Source organism: Pongo abelii, chromosome 16 (genome assembly GCF_028885655.2).
Source record: "Pongo abelii isolate AG06213 chromosome 16, NHGRI_mPonAbe1-v2.0_pri, whole genome shotgun sequence".
Taxonomy (NCBI): domain Eukaryota; kingdom Metazoa; phylum Chordata; class Mammalia; order Primates; family Hominidae; genus Pongo; species Pongo abelii.
The window spans coordinates 45,420,286-45,437,994 of NC_072001.2; the positions used below are offsets into that span (position 1 = coordinate 45,420,286).

At 44.9% G+C, this 17,709-nt stretch overlaps 2 protein-coding genes across 6 annotated transcripts in view; one reads left to right on the forward strand and one right to left on the reverse strand.

Annotated features, from left to right (window-relative positions):
• ZNF106 (zinc finger protein 106) overlaps positions 1-4,537 on the reverse strand; it is a 78,213-nt gene extending 73,676 nt beyond the window's left edge. For all 5 annotated transcript variants that reach the window (XM_054532631.2, XM_024232499.3, XM_024232495.3 and 2 more), the window contains exon 1: positions 4,406-4,537. The gene's annotated coding sequence lies outside the window, so the exon portion shown is untranslated. The remainder of the gene's footprint in view (positions 1-4,405) is intronic.
• A 4,540-nt stretch (positions 4,538-9,077) lies between these two features.
• The window catches only part of SNAP23 (synaptosome associated protein 23), a gene marked incomplete at its 5' end in the record, with an annotated part of 37,440 nt that continues 28,808 nt past the window's right edge, over positions 9,078-17,709 (forward strand). Inside the window, 1 exon segment of the mRNA NM_001134128.1 lies at positions 9,078-9,155.

The window sequence follows — 17,709 nt, forward strand, 5'->3', positions numbered from 1 at the left end:
ATAGCTCACCTTCATTTCAATGTTTAGTATTAGAAGAGTTTGGGGTCTTTGTTTAGAAGTTTGGTGATGTTTCTGTGACCAGAAATATGCCATAGGAACTTAACTTTTTTATATCAATTAGCCTGTGGCAAAATTAGTTTTGCTATTATGCTGTTTTGCTTAGAGTCACAGTTTCCAAGATCCTATTGATGTTAAGTGAGGACTTGTTATATATATATGTCGAGACACTATGTTGTACATAATAAATACATATATTTTATTGCCAATTAAAAAATTATTTTTTTTGGCCAGGCACAGTGGCTCACGCCTATAATCCCAGCACTTTGGGAGGCTGAGGTGGGTGGATCACCAGGTCAGGCATTCGAGACCAGCCTGGCCAACATAGTGAAACCCCATCTCTACTAAAAATACAAAAAATTAGCCGGGCATGGTGGCAGATGCCTGTAATCCCAGCTACTTGGGAGGCTGAGGCAGAAGAATTGCTTGAACCTGGGAGGCAGAGGTTGCAGTGAGCAGAGATCGTGCCATCGCACTCCAGCCTGGGCAACAAGAGTGAAACTCCATTTTTAAAAAAATAAAATAAAATAAAATAAAAAAGCTTATAGGGAAAATATGGCCTGGATGCAGTGGCAGCACACTTATAATCCTAGCACTTTAGGAGGCCGAGGCAACAGAATCACTTGAGGCCAGGAGTTCAAGACCATTCTGGGCAACACAGTGAGACCTCCTCTTAACAAAAAAAAAATTTGATTAATTAGCTGGGCATGGTGGCATGCACCTGTAGTCCCAGCTACTAAGAAGGCTGAGGTGGGAAGAGGATTGCCGGGGCCCAGGAGTTTGAGGGTGTAGTGAGCCATGATCATGTCACTGTACTTCAGCCTAGATAACTAAGCAAGACCCTGTCTCAAAAAAAAAAAAAGCTTTTAGGGAAAATTATTACTACCCCTTCCTGTTTCCTAGCCACCGCCACTTCCAGCCAGCCACTCTTGTGAGTTTCTTATTTGTTTTCCAGAGATATTTTTCAATTTTTTTGCATGAAAATACAAAACATAAAATTTACCATCTTAACCATTTAAGTGTAGTTTAGTGGTATTAAATACATTTATAATGTTGTATAACCATCACTACCATCCGTCTCCATAACTATTTGCATCTTGCATAACTGAAACTTTATATCCATTAAACAATAACTCATTTCCCCCTCCCTCAACCTCTAGCAACCACCATTCTACTTTCTGTCTCTATGATTTTGACTATCCTCCACAGAGGATATTCTATGCATATACGGTTGTCCCTCGATATCCATGGGGGATTGGTTCCAGGATCTCCCTCAATACCAAAATCTGAGAATGCTAAAGACCCTTATATGAAATGGCACAGTATATGCATGTAACCTACACATACCTTCCGTATACTTTAAATCATCTCTAGATTACATACAAGACCTAATACAATGCCTACACATAACTTCATTTATGTGGATGCAATGTAGTATGTACTCAGCATGTAGCAAATTCAAGTTTTGCTTTTCAGAAATTTGTGAATTTTTTCCCCAAATATTATCCATCCAAAGTTGGTAGAATCCATGGATGCAGAACCCATGGACGGATATGGAGGAACAATTGTATATGCAATACATAATATTTTTATAAAACCACAGTGGTTGCAAAATGCAGACCTCTTTTGCACCTTTTCTTTCTCACTATATGGGAGGTCACTCAATATTAGCACATATAGAGCTGGCTCATTCTTTCTAGCAAATGCATACATTTATTTAACCAATCCTTTACTGATGAAGACCTGGGAGCTTCTTGATAGTTTCTTTCAGATTAAAACATGCACAAACATGCACATATACACACATACACACACACACACTCGACTATAGAGTTTCCACTAGTGATTTCACATGCTAGAGATCCAAGTAGAGCATTCATATGTAACTTGTCTGCCCAGGTGCTCTTATTCATTGGGTACACAAATTAATCCTAAACTCTCCACTAAGATACTCCAATTACAAAACACACAATACATAGACTTCTCACCGAGCCATTCCTGGTCCCAGAACCAAGTCGTCTAGCATCTACCATTCCTCTCAACTCTTGTAGAGCAGCCTTCAGACTACATGTGCACTAATCTAGATGTACAATAATCACTATTCATAGTCTTTCCTTTTTAAATATCTTCTTTTTAATCAAAACAATTGAGGCCAGGCACTGTGGCTCACGTCTGTAATCCCAGCAATTTGGGAGGCTGAGGTGGGTGGATCACCTAAGGTCAGGAGTTCGAGACCAGCCCAGCCAACATGGTGAAACTCCATCTCTATTAAAAATACAAAACGCTAGCCAGGCATGGTGGTGGGCACCTGTAATGCCAGCTACTCGGGAGGCTGAGACAGGAGAATCACCTGAACTCAAGAAGCAGAGGTTGCAGTGAGCTGGGATTGCACCACTGCACTCCAGCCTGGGCGACAGAGCAAGGCTCTGTGTAAAAAAAAAACAAAACAACAAAAAAACACACACACACACACAAAATAGGTTCTGAACTAGCCTGATCAGATTCGTTCACACCCTCTACCTCCTGCCAGGCCATTTTATTTATTTATTATTTTTTATTTATTTATTTTTTTTGAGACGGAGTTTCGTTTTTGGAGTACAATGGCGCGATCCTTGCTCACTGCAACCTCCGCCTCCCAGGTTCAAGCGATTCTCCTGCCTCAGCCTCCCAAGTAGCTGGGATTACAGGCATGCGCCATCATGCCCAGCTAATTTTGTATTTCTAGTAGAGAGGGGGTTTCTCCATGTCGGTCAGGCTGGTCTCAAATTCCTGACCTCAGGTGATCCGCCAGCCTCGGCCTCCCAAAGTGCTGGGATTACAGGCGTGAGCCATCGCGCCTGGCCCCTTCCGGGCCATTTTAAAGTTCTCCTCAAAAACCATGTAGTATTTCTAATTAAAGGGCTCCTACTATCTTCTAGACTCAAGAGTTAACTCTAGGCACGGCGCGATATTTGGCAAATGTGTAGTAGATACTAAATAAATTCTATTTGCATCTGAATATTGTCTTTCATTATTTCATTCACGACCAAACTTGAGAACGGGGCTTAAAGCAAATTTTAAGATTTCCCATGCTATTTACAACAGTGCTAAGCTCTTAATAAGCACTCAAAAGTTATCTGTGGGCCGGGCGTGGTGGCTGAAGCCTGTAATCCCAGCACTTTCAGAGGCCGAGGTGGGTGAATCACCTAAGGTCAGGAGTTGGAGACTAGCCTGGCCAAGATGGTAAAACCTCGTCTCTACTAAAAATACAAAAATTAGCCGGGTGTGGTGGTGGTGCACGCCTGCAATCCCAGCTACTCGGGAGGCTGAGGCAGGAGAATCTCTTGAAACTGGAAGGCGGAGGTTGCAGTGAGCCAAGATCCCGCAACTGCACTCCGGCCTGGGCGAAAGAGTGAAACTCCGTCCTAAAAATAATAATAATAATAAAAATAAATAAAAATACAAAAAATTAGCCAGCTATGGTGGTGGGTGCCTGTAATCCCAGCTACTGGGTAGGCTGAGCCAGGAGAATTGCTTGAATCCAGGAGGCGGAGGTTGCAGTGAGCCAAGATCGCGCCATTGCACCCCAGCCTGGCAACAAGAGCGAAACTTTGTCTCAAAAAAAAAAAAAAGAAGTTATTTGTGGTTTGAATAAACTGGATATAAACCATCATGGTGGATACAGCACTTATTTGCTAGGTAAGAGAACTTCCCTTACCTAGGATGACAGTCTCAAGTTGCTAAAAGCCATGGATATCTCAAACTTCTCAATAAGATGGCTTAATCTTACTCTCAAAGACGATTACACAACAAATTGAAAGGGGAAGAGGGTGTAAAGCGTTTCCTCTCCACAATTATACACTGAGATTCGGACTAAATATTAAATGGACACAGTAAGCTGTTGTTACTACTTGTTATTAGTTGTTATTATCAAGACGCATCCCACAAGGAGAGAAACGAAAGGAGGAAAAAGAACGGAGGTTGTCAGTCGCGAGAGGTTGAAATGTGTCCCTGGCCTGAGACCTACAGGCTTTAAGGACGAGGGTCTTTGGACTCCCTGCCCAACTGGGGACGAAGGAGGTCAGTGGCTTCCCCTAAAGGTCAAGGCTTTGGAGCCACGTTTCCTTCTGGGGCTGGGAGCAGAGCTGGAACGCCCCCGCGAAAATCCGTACCCCGAAGCCAGCAGCACCGCCTGCCCATAAACCCGCGCCGGCTCTGGGAGAGTGGACCACCAGGTTGCCCCTGAGCCGCAGCCTGCAGGAGTAGAAACCCGGCGGTGTCTTGCAGCCCCACAACCTCCCTAACGGGCAGACCACCAGGACCCTTGGGCTCCGATACGCTCAACGCAGGCCGGCCCGTCGATACTTACATTCACAGCCAACCCCTCTTACTCCATCAGGCCGCCGAGGGCCAGGCGAGGGAACTCCCTAACGCCCCAGACGCCCCCCTCAGTTTTGGGTCCGGGAGCCTGCTCCGGACCCGCTCCCCGCCGGGCCCCGCCACTGCCGCCGCCAGCGCGCAGGCGCACACCGAGGCCGTCACGCTCGCTTTTTTTTCCTTTGCGGTCCGCCGTTCTCAATAATCTAGCTTTATTTGAACACACGAGAGTGAACAACGGACACACAGGAAGAGGTTTTTCTCAAAAAGAATGGAGGAAGAACAAAGGCAGGCCCGCTTGCGGGAGAGTCAGTACGCAGCGTTGGACGCTATGAACAGCCTCCCTGGTCCCTTTTTCATTCTCCTTGTTTCTCCTTGTTCTTTCCCGGCCTCCCTGTAGCTCCTGCTCTCTTCCTTGGTGTCCCGCCATTTCATTTAGTCAGTGGCAACTGTTCAGGCTAAATTTTGAAAACACTCCTTCCTTGTAAAACTTGCTGAAGTTTAGTGGAAGGTGCAAGAGCTTTAGAACAGACAGACCTGAGTTTCAGATCTTGGACTAGCTACTAATAATTTGTGACTTTGGGTAAATTACAATTCTTCTTGGAACCTCAGGTTCTTGAGTTAAAATTAGGATAATGTTATCTCACAGGGTGTTGCTAGGATTAAATAACATAGGTCAAGTGTTTATCTATGAATGCTGCCTATCACAGAGCAGACATTCCATAATACGGATTTTATTCTTACTCATGCCTAAGGTATTTATAATATTTTTTAAGTAGAGACGGGGTTTCATCATGTTGCCCAGGCTGGTCTCAAACTCCTGGGCTCAAGTGATCTGCCTGTCTTGGCCTTCCAAAGTGCTGGGATTGCAGGTGTCAGCCACCGCGCCCAGCCTACATTTATTATTATTATTATTATTTATTTATTTATTTATTTATTTTGAGAAGGCGTCCTGCTCTGTTGTTCAGGCTGTAGTGCAGAGCCGCTGTCTTGGTTCACTGCAACCTCCACCTTCCGGGTTCAAGCGATACTCCTGCGTCAGTCTCCCAAGTAGCTGGAATTACAGACGTGCACCACCACGCCCAACTAATTTTTGTATTTTTAGTAGAGACGGGGTTTCGCCATATTGGCCAGGCAGGTCTCAAACTCCTGACTTCAAATGATCCGCCCACCTCGGCTTCCCTAAGTGCTGGGATTACAGGTGTGAGCCACCGCGCCCGGCCGCCTATATTTATTATTAAACTTAGCCCATACCCATTCCCTGAGAAACCTAATTTTAGTGACTAAGACTATCAGATAAATGAAATGACATTCATGTTGATAATTACGTGGAGTGTCCCTCCTATATTATTGAGATTATAACATCTCTGTTTAACAAGACCTTCAATGCCTCAAATAAAAGTAAGCAGCGGCGGGGCACAGTGGCTCACGCCTGTAATCCCAGCACTTTGGGAGGCCGAGGTGGGCAGATCATGAGGTCCAGAGATGAAGATCATCCTGGCCAACATGGTGAAACCGCTTCTCTACCAAAAATACAAAAATTAGCTGGGCGTGGTGGTGCGTGCCCGTAGTCCCAGCTACGCGGAAGGCTGAGGAAGGAGAATCGCTTGAACCTGGGAGTCGGAGGTTGCAGTGAGCCGAGATCTCGCCACCGCACTCTAGCCTAGCGACAGAGCGAGACTGCGTCTCAAAAAAAAAAAAAAAAAAAAAAAAAAGAGAAAAAAGAAAGGAAGCGGCTATATTCATCTCTTCTATGTCTCTTCTATGTAAATCCAGATTTGTTCTAGAGGTTTAGGAAACTTCCAATTCCGTGTTTATGACATCACAAGTCCTTGAAACACTCAAGGGTTGTGGTACGCTGCTCATTCTATTCTCCTTCAAAGGCATGCGATGGAAGAACTATTTTACCCTATAAACTCTGGGCCATCATTCAAGGAAAAGCCTGTAGAAGACCACAGTCAGATATTGGTGAGTGCCAAGGTAACGCTAGATTATGGTTTCTCAACTTTGGGATTACTGACATTTTGGAACATATACTTTTTTGTCAGGGGTATCCTGTGCATTATAAGATGTTTAGCAGCAGACTGGGAGCAGTGGCTCACACATGTAATCCTATAACTTTGGGAGGTCAAGGGAGGCAGATCGCTTGAGTCCAGGAGTTTGAGACCAGCCTGGGTGACATGGTGAAACCCTGTCTCTACAAAAAATGCAGAAATTAGCCGGCAGTGGTGGTGCACACCTGTAGTCCCAGCTACTCAGGAGGCTGAGGTGGGAGGATTTGAGCTGCAGAGGTGGAGGTTGCAGTGAGCTGACATCACACCATGCACTCCAGCCTGAGCAACAGAGCAAGACCTTCTCTCTCTCTCTCTCTCTATATATATATATATACATATATATGCGTGTGTGTGTGTGTGTATGTATGTTTAGCAGCACTGCTGGACACGATGCTAGTAGTACCCACCCCCATTTCCCTGTCATCACAATAAAGCATCTCCAGACATTGCCAAACATCCCCTGCGGGACAAAATCATCTCTGGTTGAGAACCACGGAATTATTATCAATGACCATCACAACCCTAAATGAACTAATGAACTCAACCATACATTTGCTCCACCTCTGCCCTCAACAAGTGACTGCTGCTTGAGAAATTTACACAGGAGGGCAGAAAATGGTGAGTTCATTTTTGCCCATATTAAAAAGGACCTCAATATTGCTTACCAGTCCTACAACATTTTTGTGTCAACTTGTTGTATTACTTTCTACAATATTCCAAATCTTCTCAACTTTCCTTTAAACTCCCAATACCACCTCCTTTTCTATCAGAAGATGACCCCATCTCCAACTTCACAGAGAAAACAAGTCAGCAAATGAGAACTTTAACTTCCTGTTACTAAACATACAGAAATATACTTCCTCTCATAATTGGGGAGATATCTCCTCTCTCTCTCTTTCTCCCTCCCTCCCCTCTTCCAAAACTATTACTCTCACCAGTGTTTTGAACTGCCTCTAAACTGCCTCTATTCTTACCCTTTCAAGATCTTTGCCTACTGACTATCCCTTCTCTTCCTTTATTCAACCATTTTTTTCTCAGTCGAATCTTCCCTATCATGCTCAAGTTTCTCCTGTCTTAATTCTAACAAAAATAAAAAAAAACAAAAACAAAAAATCTTGATCCTTCATCATTCTCCCTCCTTCTTCCCTGTCAAGGCCAAACTTTCCACAAGCATTCTACAACTTGTCCCCATCTCTACATCTCCCCCATCTCCAAACTACTAAGTTGTTTTTTTCAACCCCAGCATTCCAACAAACAGCTTGCACTGAGATAATCAGTGACCTCTGTGTTATGAAATTAAAAAAAAAAATTTCTCAGGCTTCCTCTTCCTTGTTCCCTTAAGAATAGACTACTTCCTCCTTGAAGCACTTTTATTTTTTTTTTTGAGATGGAGTCTGCCACTGTCGCCAGACAGTGATAGACATTATGATAGTAATGTAGCTGGGATTACAGACACCCGCCACCACACCCAGCTATTTTTTCTATTTTTTTTTTGTTGTTGTTGGGGGGACGGAATTTCGCTCTTGTTGCCTAGGCTGGAGTGCAATGGCGTGATCTTGGCCCACTGCAACCTCCGCCTCCTGGGTTCAAGCGATTCTCCTGCCTCAGCTTCCCGACTAGCTGGGATTACAGGCGCCTGCCACCATGCCCGGATAATTTTTTGTATTTTTAGTAGAGATGGGGTTTCTCTATGTTGGCCAGGCTGGTCTCGAACTCCTGACCTCGTGATCTGCCCGCTTCAGCCTCCCAATGTGCTGGGATTGATTACAGATGTGAGCCACCGTGCCTGGTGAAGCACTTTCTTTTCTTGATTTCCAGCAGTTTATTTTATTCTTAGAGGTGCATGGAAGGGTTCCTGAAACAAATAGTTTACAATAATCATCCATCTGCTTAAAACTCTTCAATAGCTTTCAGTGCCCATAGTACAAAGTGGTCTAAAATTCCAAGGCCTTCCAAGATCTAGCGATTGTTGGCCTTCTAAAGCCTTCTTTCCTCTACACTCGGGGATGTACGATTAGCACTAAGCCTCTAACAAGGTTGAACTACTAGAAATTTCCAGAAGGCGTTATGCTGTTCTCGACATAAGCTGTTCCCCAGAGCCTGGAAAACTCTAGCTCTTTCTCTGCCGGATTTCCGGGGGAACTCCTACTTATCCTTCATGACTCAAGTCACTTCCTCCGGGAACCCTTCCAGACACCGCTAAGAATAAAACGCTTTGTTCATTATCAGCCAAAGGCGCCTCAGATTTTCTATGTGCTATGCACTGTATTCTATCCACTATAATTTGTTTACATATCTATATCTTAGTCTAGACATATTGAAAGGCGATGAAGGGCAGGGAAAGCATTCTATTCGCTTTTTCTTCAGCGTTCATCCAGCACAGTGCCTGGCACACGGTTTGCCCTCAGTAAATGTTTATTGCGTGAACACCTCCCAGCTTCGGGCAGGACTGAATGAAATCTATCCGGTTAACTAGTGAATTCCCAGACTCTCCGCCTGCGTGGCAGGGACATTTAAACCCCCAGTACCGTGATTGGCTCCAGCTGCAGGGGTGTGTCCGTGTCCGCGGCGAACGGGAAGTGCGCAGGCGCGCGGGCTAGGCGCGCGCAGGCGCGACTAGGGTGCAGCGCCAGGTCCGGTGTTGGGGTGTCCGAGTTGCGGCCGGAGAGGAGTGGCCTCGCCCGCTTGGTGAGTCTCCAGGAGTGGGACGGAGGGAGCTGGCCTGGATGAAGTCTGAGAGTATGTCCTGAGAAGAAAGAGTGTATCGTATTGGTTGAAAAGTTGGTGGGGTCGGGCTTAAGCGGAGGAGGGGGCGCTCTGGCCCTTACTCGGCAGATGGGCCCGGAGCGAGGACGGGAGGTGCCGGGAGAACATCGAGGGGCCAGTGGAGGAAGGGTGGCTGGATGGTGATTCTCTGGACCCTTCCTCGAAATTAAACAGAGATCCCTTTCCGCCCCTCACCCTTACTGTGTTGCCGTGGTTGACATTAATAGACTGCGTGTGTGGTGACCACAGTGATCAGATAGCTCTGAGATAATGGCTTGAGGAAGGACTCTGAGGTTCCTGGTATTGGATAGCCCTTGCTCTCTAGAAAGGTTCAGCCTTACCTCGCGGCATTACTGCACAAATTAGAGGATCAGGAAAAGAATGAATTTCACAATTCGGGATTGGAGTGGTGGGGGGAAAAAGTACTGTAAAGTGTAGTTTCATCTCGTCCTTTTTTTCTTCTTTAATAATTAGTCACCACAATGTTAGGAAAGGCAGTTGATGGTAGGAGGAAACGTAAAGACATAAAAGTGGGAGAGGAAAAAAAAGTCAAGAAGGGAGTATCATTTTGCCTTTTGCTCTTTGTCATCTCCTGGAATGGAGTCTGTATTAGTCCGTTCTCACACTGCTATAAAGAAGTACCCGAGGCCGGTCTTGGTGGCTCACGCCTGTAATCCCAGCACTTTGGGAGGTCGAGGAGAGAGGATCATTTGAGATCAGGAGTTCGAGACCAGCCTGGCCAACGTGATGAAATCCCATCTCTACTAAAAATACAAAAATTAGCCAGGCGTGGTGGTATATGCTTGTAATCCCAGCTACTCCGGAGGCTGAGGCAGGAGAATCACTTGAACCTGGGAAACAGAGGTTGCAGTGAACGAGATTGTGCCACTGAGCTCCAGCCTGGAAGACAGAGTCAGGCTCCAACTCAAAAAAAAAGAAAAAGAAAAAGAAAAAGAAATACTAGAGACTGGGTAATTTATAAAGGAAAGAAGTTTAATTGATTCTCAGTTCTGCATGGCTGGGGAGGCCTCAGGAAACTTATAATCATGGTGGAAGGCAAAGGAAAAGCCAAGCACCTTCTTCACAGGATGGCAGGAGAGAGACAGTGAAGGGGAAAAAGCCCCTTATAAAACCAGTATCATGAGAACAGCATGGGGGAAACCACCCCCATAATCCAATCACCTCTCACCAGATTCGAGATGAGATTATGAATAGCCAAACTGTATCATTCTGCCCCTGGCCCCTTTCTTTCTTTTTCTTTTTTTTTTTTGAGATGGAGTCTCACTCTGTCACCCAGGCTGGAGTGCAGTGGCGCGATCTTGGCTCACTACAACCTCCAACACTTCAAGCGATTCTCCTGCCTCACACTCCTGAGTAGCTGAGACTACAAATTCGTGCCACCAAACCTGGCTAATTTTTTTTTTTTTTTTTTTTTTTTTTGAGATGGGGTCTTGCTCTGTCGCTCAGGCTGGAGTACAGTGGCGCGATCTTGGCTCACTGCGACCTCAGCCTCCCAGGGTCAAGCAGTTCTTCTGCCTCAGCCTCCCGAGTAGCTGGGATTACAGGCACGTGCCACCATGCCCGGCTAATTTTTGTATTTTTAGTAGAGATGGGGTTTTGCCATGTTGGCCAGGCTGGTCTCGAACTCCTGACCTCAGGTTATCCACCGGCCTCCGCCTCCCAAAGTGCTGGGATTACTGGCGTGAGCCACTGCACCTGGCTAATTTTTGCATTTTTTGGTAGAGATGGGGTTTCACTCTATTGGCCAGGCTGGTCTCAAACGCCTGACCTCATGATCCACCTACCTCATCCTCCCAAGGTGCTGGGATTACAGGCATGAGCCACCATGCCTGGCTTCCCTGGCCCCTTTCAAATCTCATGTCCTCACAGTTCAAAACACAATCATGCCTTCCCAACAGGCCTCCAAAGTCTTAACTCATTCCAGTATTAACCCAAAAGTCCAAGTCCAAAGTCTCATCTGAGACAAGGCAAGTCCCTTTTGCCTAGGAGCCTGTAAAATCAAAAGCAAGTTAGTTACTTCTAAAGATGCTATGGGGGAATAGGCATTGGTAAATGCTCCCATTCCAAATGGGAGAAATTGGCCAAAACAAAGGGGCTACCAGCCCTATGCAAGTCCAAAATCCAGTGGGACAGCCATTACATCTTAAAGCTTATTTTAATCTCCTTTGACTCCATGTCTCACATCTAGGGCACGCTGATGCAAAGGGTGGGCTTCCAAGGCCTTGAGCAGTTCTGACCCTGTGGCTTTGCAGGGTTCAGGCCCAGAGGCTGCTCTGCTGGGCTGGCACTGAGTGCCTGTGGCTTTTCCAGGTTCATGGTGCAAACTGTTTGTAGACCTGCCATTCTGGAGTCTGGAGGATGGTGGCCCTCTTATCACAGCTCCACTAGGCAGTGCCCTAGTGGGGATTCTGGGGGGTGGGCGGTGTCCAATCCCACGTTTCCTTTCTGCAGTGCCCTAGCAGAGGTTCTCCATGAGGTCTCTTCCACTGCAGCAGACTTTGGTCTGGACATCCAGGCATTTCCATACATCCTCTGAAATCTAGACAGAGGTTCCCAAACCTCAATTCTTGACTTCTGTGCACTTGCAGGCCCAGCACCACGTGGAAGCTACCAAGGCTTGGGGCTTGCACCCTCTGAAGCAACAGCCCAAGCTGTACCTTGACCCCTTTTAGCCAGGAGCTGGAGCAGCTGGGACTCAGGGCCCCAAGTCCTGAGGCTGCCCACGAAACCATTTTTTCTTCCTAGGCCTCAGGTCCTGTGATGGGAGGGGCTGCCATGAAGATCTCTGATATGCCCTGGAGACATTTTTCTCATTGTTTTGGTGATTAACATTCAGCTCCTTGTTACTTACACAAATTTCTGCAGCTGGCTTAAATTTCTTCTCTTTGCTTTATAAATTACTTGGTGGTCTCAGCTCAGTGATCCAGTGATCTGAGTGATCTCAGGAAAAGAAAGAAATATTAGCAAATAAGAGAAACACCTTACATTGCCATGCTCCTTTGACAGGTCATGTGAAAGTAATTTAAGTGATCATATCACTTAGCCTGCAGCTTGAATATTTGTCTCAGGCTAGGTTTTTCTTTAGGTGCTTGTAGTATGTGTTTATGCACTAGAAAGTTAGTGTTATCCAGCATAAGGATGACTTACTGTGCCAAATAAACAGTGGAATTCCTATATGTATCTTGATGTTTGTTTCTTTTACACTGAATGAACTTAGGTACAATACACACAAGGCCACATATTTTCTTTCTTTTTTTTTTTTTTGACAGAGTTTCACTCTTGTTGCCCAGGCTGGAGTGCAATATCTCGATCTAGGGTCACCTGAATCTCCACCTCCCAGGTTCAAGTGATTCTTCTGCCTCAGCCTCCCGAGTAGCTGGGATTACAGGCATGCGCCACCACACCTGGCTACTTTTGTATTTTTAGTAGAGATGGGGTTTCTCCATGTTAGTGAGGCTGGTCTCGAACTCCTGACCTCAGGTGATCCGCTCGCCTCAGCCTCCCCAAGTGTTGGGATTACAGGCGTGAGCCACCGCGCCCGGTCTAAGGTCACATCTTTTCTAATCATTTAGAACACAACCTAGAACTAGAAAGAAAGTAAACAAAAACAGGCCTATACTCATGGGACAGCTGTGGAGTCTTCACCTATGAGTCATACCACTATCATAATTTTTGCCGTTTAGAGTACTGTTGTTATTTTACTTCATGTTTAATGGGTTTTTTAAAAAAACATTGCCCACTTCCAAAGTGATAATCTGTGAAATCATGGTTTTTTATGTATTTTATAGCTTTTTAGCATCCATTATAATAAATACATAACTATTAAATATATAACTCTTTCATATGTAACAGTTAAAATCATATTCTTGCTTGGCACTTTGGAAGATACTGCTTTGGGCCTAATCAGCTCATTTTTCAAATGAAGATTGAACTAAAGCTTATGGGCTTGAAAATTCTGTGATCTCTATGATGGTGTTCATTATCATAACACAGTTCTAGCAAAGTTAACTGGTTCTACCAGATGAAAGTAGATTAGGGCCGGGTGGTGGTTCATGCCTGTAATTCCAGCACCCTGGGAGGCTGAGGCAGGAGGATCGCTTGAGCCCAGGAGTTTGAGAACAGCCTGGGCAACATGCCAAGACTGTCTCTACAAATTTTTTTTTAAAAAACTAGCTGGGCCTGGTGCCCAGTGCCTGTGGTCCCAGCTACTCGGAAGGCTGAGATGGAGGATCGTTTGAGCCTGGGAGGTCAAGTCTCCTGTAGATTAGCATAACAAAAAGGAAAAAGAGGATGTTTGCTCTTTGATATCAGCTGCCTTTTTTTTTCTGAATTCAGGCTTTCCCCCTCCCCCGCCTCAATTTGGTTCCTTTATCTGCAACACTCTGGACATCTGTTTTTGAGCTATGTTTGTACTCCACATTGTGTATATATTAGCATGTATAATATTATAATGTTGCTTATCTCCAAGAGTGCTGAACTTTTTATTCCATTACTATATTTTGTTTCCTGATCTGTAGGTTGACAGAGGGGCAGATGACAAGGACTGCTCTTTTCTTTTCCCTTTTTTTTTTTTTTTTTGAGACAGAGTATCGCTCTTGTTGCCCAAGCCGGAGTGCAATGGTGTGATCTCGGCTCACCGCAACCTCTGCCTCCTGGGTACAAGTGATTCTCCTGCCTCAGCCTCCTGAGTAAGCTGGGATTACAGGCATGCGCCACCACGCCTGGCTAATTTTTTGTATTTTTAGGAGAAATGAGGTTTCACCATGTTAGCCAGGCTGGTCTCAAACTCCTGACCTCAGATGATCTGCCTGCCTTTGCCTCCCAAAGTGCTGGGATTACAGGCATGAGCCACCTCACCCGGCCAGGACTGCTCTTTTCTTTGCTGTGGTAGGTAGAAACTTGAAACAGATGGATCCAGTGCCTCCAACAATTAGAGGAAGTGGATTATGGAGCCAGGAAACAAAATGTACTGTGTTTTTTTAAATATTAAGAGTAGAAGAAGCCCATTTGTATTCATTTAGATTCACTGACATTTTGGTTTGGGTTTCAATTTAGGGTGTAAGAGTAGAAGAAGCCCATTTGTATTCATTTAGATTAACTGACATTTTGGTTTGGGCTTCAATTTAGGTTGTGTTGCTACTAAAGTATTTAAATCACTGATTCCTATGTTTTTCCAGAATTCTCTCTTCTTGTTGCTTTCTGTAAGTTCTGTAACTTAGATGTAAAGTTTGTTTAAATTTATTTTGACAGTGTTTTGGAAATTGAAATTACTTTAGATGGCCTTTCAATACTTAGAAAACTCAAGCCAGGTATGGTGGTATGTCTGTAGTCCCAGCTACTTGGGAGGCTGAAGTGGGAGCATCAGTTGAGGTCAGGAGTTCAAGACCAACCTAGGCAGCATAGCAAAATAAATTTCAAACTCCTTGGTATAGTATACAAAGCTCTTCACAATATGTGTTCTGTCTTGAAAGCCATCCCCTGCCCTCCATGCATACACACACACACGTTATATTCCTGCCTCACCACCAAAGCCTTACATTGTGGCTTTTTTTTCTTTTTTGGTAATTTAATTTAAAATCATAATTTTTTGGACTTGATCATACTTGGATTTTGACCCACACAAATGAGAATCAGGGTGTTTGTGGGTTTTTTTGTTTGTTTTTTAAGACAGTCTTCCTGTGTCACCAAGGCTGGGGTGCAGTGGCATGATCATAGCTCGCTGCAGCCTCAAACTGCTAAGCTCAAGTGATCCCCCTGCTTCGGTCTCCTGAGTAGCTGGGACTACAGGTGCACGCCACCAGGCCTGGCTGATTTTTTTTTTGTTGTTTAATTTTGTGTAGAGATGGGGGACTTGCTTTATTACCCAGGCTGGTCTCAAACTCCTGGCTTTAAGCAATCCTTTTGCTTTGGCCTCCTAATGTGCTGAGATTGTAAGCATGAGCCATCATGCCTGGCCAAAATCATGAGAGATATTTCATAATTATTATGAAAAGTTATAATAGTTTTATTGAGCACTGTGTGCCAGCTACTGCTCTAAATACTGTGCTTGAATTAGCTCAATCCATGTAACAACACTTAAAGTAGGCATTATTATTCTCATTTAATGAGGAAACTGAAGCACAGAAAATTAACAGTAGTCAGGATTTGAAACCATTATGCCTTCAGATATTGGGCACATAACCACTATATTATCTTGTCTTTTGTATAAGCAAGAATGCCACTCTTTTCTGTTGGGGGTATCCTTTTCCAGGGACATGAGTGCTTATATTCTCTCTTTTTTTTTTTTTTTGAGACGGAGTCTCGCTCTGTCGCCTAGGCTGGAGTGCAGTGGCGCGATCTCGGCTCACTGCAAGCTCTGCCTCCCAGGTTCACACCATTCTCCTGCCTCAGCCTCCTGAGTAGCTGGGACTACAGGCGCCCGCTACCATGCCCGGCTAATTTTCTGGTTTTTAGTAGAGACGGGGTTTCACCTTGTTAGCCAGGATGGTCTCCATCTCCTGACTTCGTGATCCACCTGCCTCAGCCTCCCAAAGTGCTAGGATTACAGGCGTGAGCCACCGCGCCTGGCAGAGTGCTTATATTCGCTGTCTGTAGCTTCTGACTCTTAATATCGGAATATTTGAAAAACTAACCAGAAAGCATCTAAGTGGCTGGGCATTCACGCCTTCTGGCATTTTGGGAGTCTAAGACAGAAGGATCGCTTGAGGCCAGGAGTTCAAGACAAGCCTGGGCAACATAGTGAGACACCCACCCTATCTATACATACATACATACATACATACATAAAGCATCTAAGTGAACTTAGAGCTAAACTATGTGGATGGTTTCGGTGAATATTTCATTCAGGCAAGGTGAATCCTTGCCAATTAATCTCACCCCATACTTGGTATTTCCCTGGCAGATACCACACTTATGCCTGCCTCATTCTCTCTTCCTGGGTAGATTGCCAGCTTCTGGCTCTTGAGCCCCGTTCTTGTCTTTCACGTAGAACATCCCCTTTCTGTTCACATAACCATTCTCATTGATAGGGTTAATAAAATTGATTACAATCAAACCTACATCTACCTCCCCAGTAGATGTGGAATTTCTACTCCCAGAATTGTGGAAGTTCTAAATTTGACAGGGACTTGAAGACCAGGCGTTGGACATCAAGCAATTAAGTTACCATAGGTGCTTCTGTAAAACTGAAGTTTAATTTTTTTTGTAATTAGAGTCAGGGTCTTGCTATGTTGCCCAGGTTACATTTAAACTCCTGGGATCAGGTGATCCTCCTGCCTCAGCTTCCTGAGTAGCTGGGACTATAGGCCTGAAAATGTAATTTTGGTTTTCTTTTTGGTTCCTGATTTTTAGTGGGACTTTCCCATTTGTTAATATGATTTCTGTCTTGAATCTTGTGCTTCAGTGTACTTTGAAACCAAGCTGATTTTTGTTTGTTTTGTTTTTTTGTGTTGTTGTTTTTTAAGATGGAGTCTTGCTCTGTCGCTGAGGCTGGAGTGCAGTGGTGCAATCTCGGCTCACTGCAACCTCCGCCTCCTGGTTTCAAGCGATTCTCCTGCCTTAGCCTCCTGAGTAGCTGGGATTACAGGTGCCTGCCACCACGCCCGGCTAATTTTTTTTTTTTTTTTTGAGATGGCGTCTCACTCTGTTGCCAAGGCTGGAGTACAGTGGCACAATCTTGACTCACTGCAACCTCTGCCTCCTGGGTTCAAGTGATTTTCCTGCCTCAGCCTCCCAAGTAGCTAGGATTACAGGCACATGCCACCACGCCCGGCTAATTTTTGTATTTTTAGTAGAGACGGGGTTTTGCCATGTTGGCCAGGCTGGTCTTGAACCCGTGACCTTAAGTGATCTGCCCTCCTCAGCCTCCCAAAGTGCTAGGATTACAGGCGTGAGCCACCATACCCGGCCTTTGGTATTTTTTAGTAGAGATGGGGTTTCTCCATGTTGGCCAGTCTGGTCTCAAACTCCAGACCTCAGGTGATCCGCCCACCTTGGCCTCCCAAAGTGCTGGGATTACAAATGTGAGCCACTGTGCCTGGCCTGAAACCAAGCTGTTTAGTAGATATGATTCTGTGATGTACTTAGTATATTTGCATTTGAGTTATAGACTTTGTATGGTAAAAAGAAAAGTTTTTAAAAAGAGAAAAAAATATGTATGTATATTTGCATAGTTTTGGGGCCTATATATAAAAATGGTTAAAGTTGTTTGTGTAGAAGGAGATAGAAAGGAAAGCTAAGAGAGGAAGTAAAAGGAGGAAGCCATCCTTAACATAAACAAGACCCTTGCCAGGCAAAGTGGCTCATACATGTAATCCCAGCACTTTGGGAGGCTGAGCCAGGAGCATCACTTGAGCCCAGGAGTTTGAGACCAGCCTGGGCAACATAGTGAGAGACCCTGCCTCTACAAAAAGAAAAAATAATAATAATAATAAAAGGGCCAGGTGTGGTGGTGGGC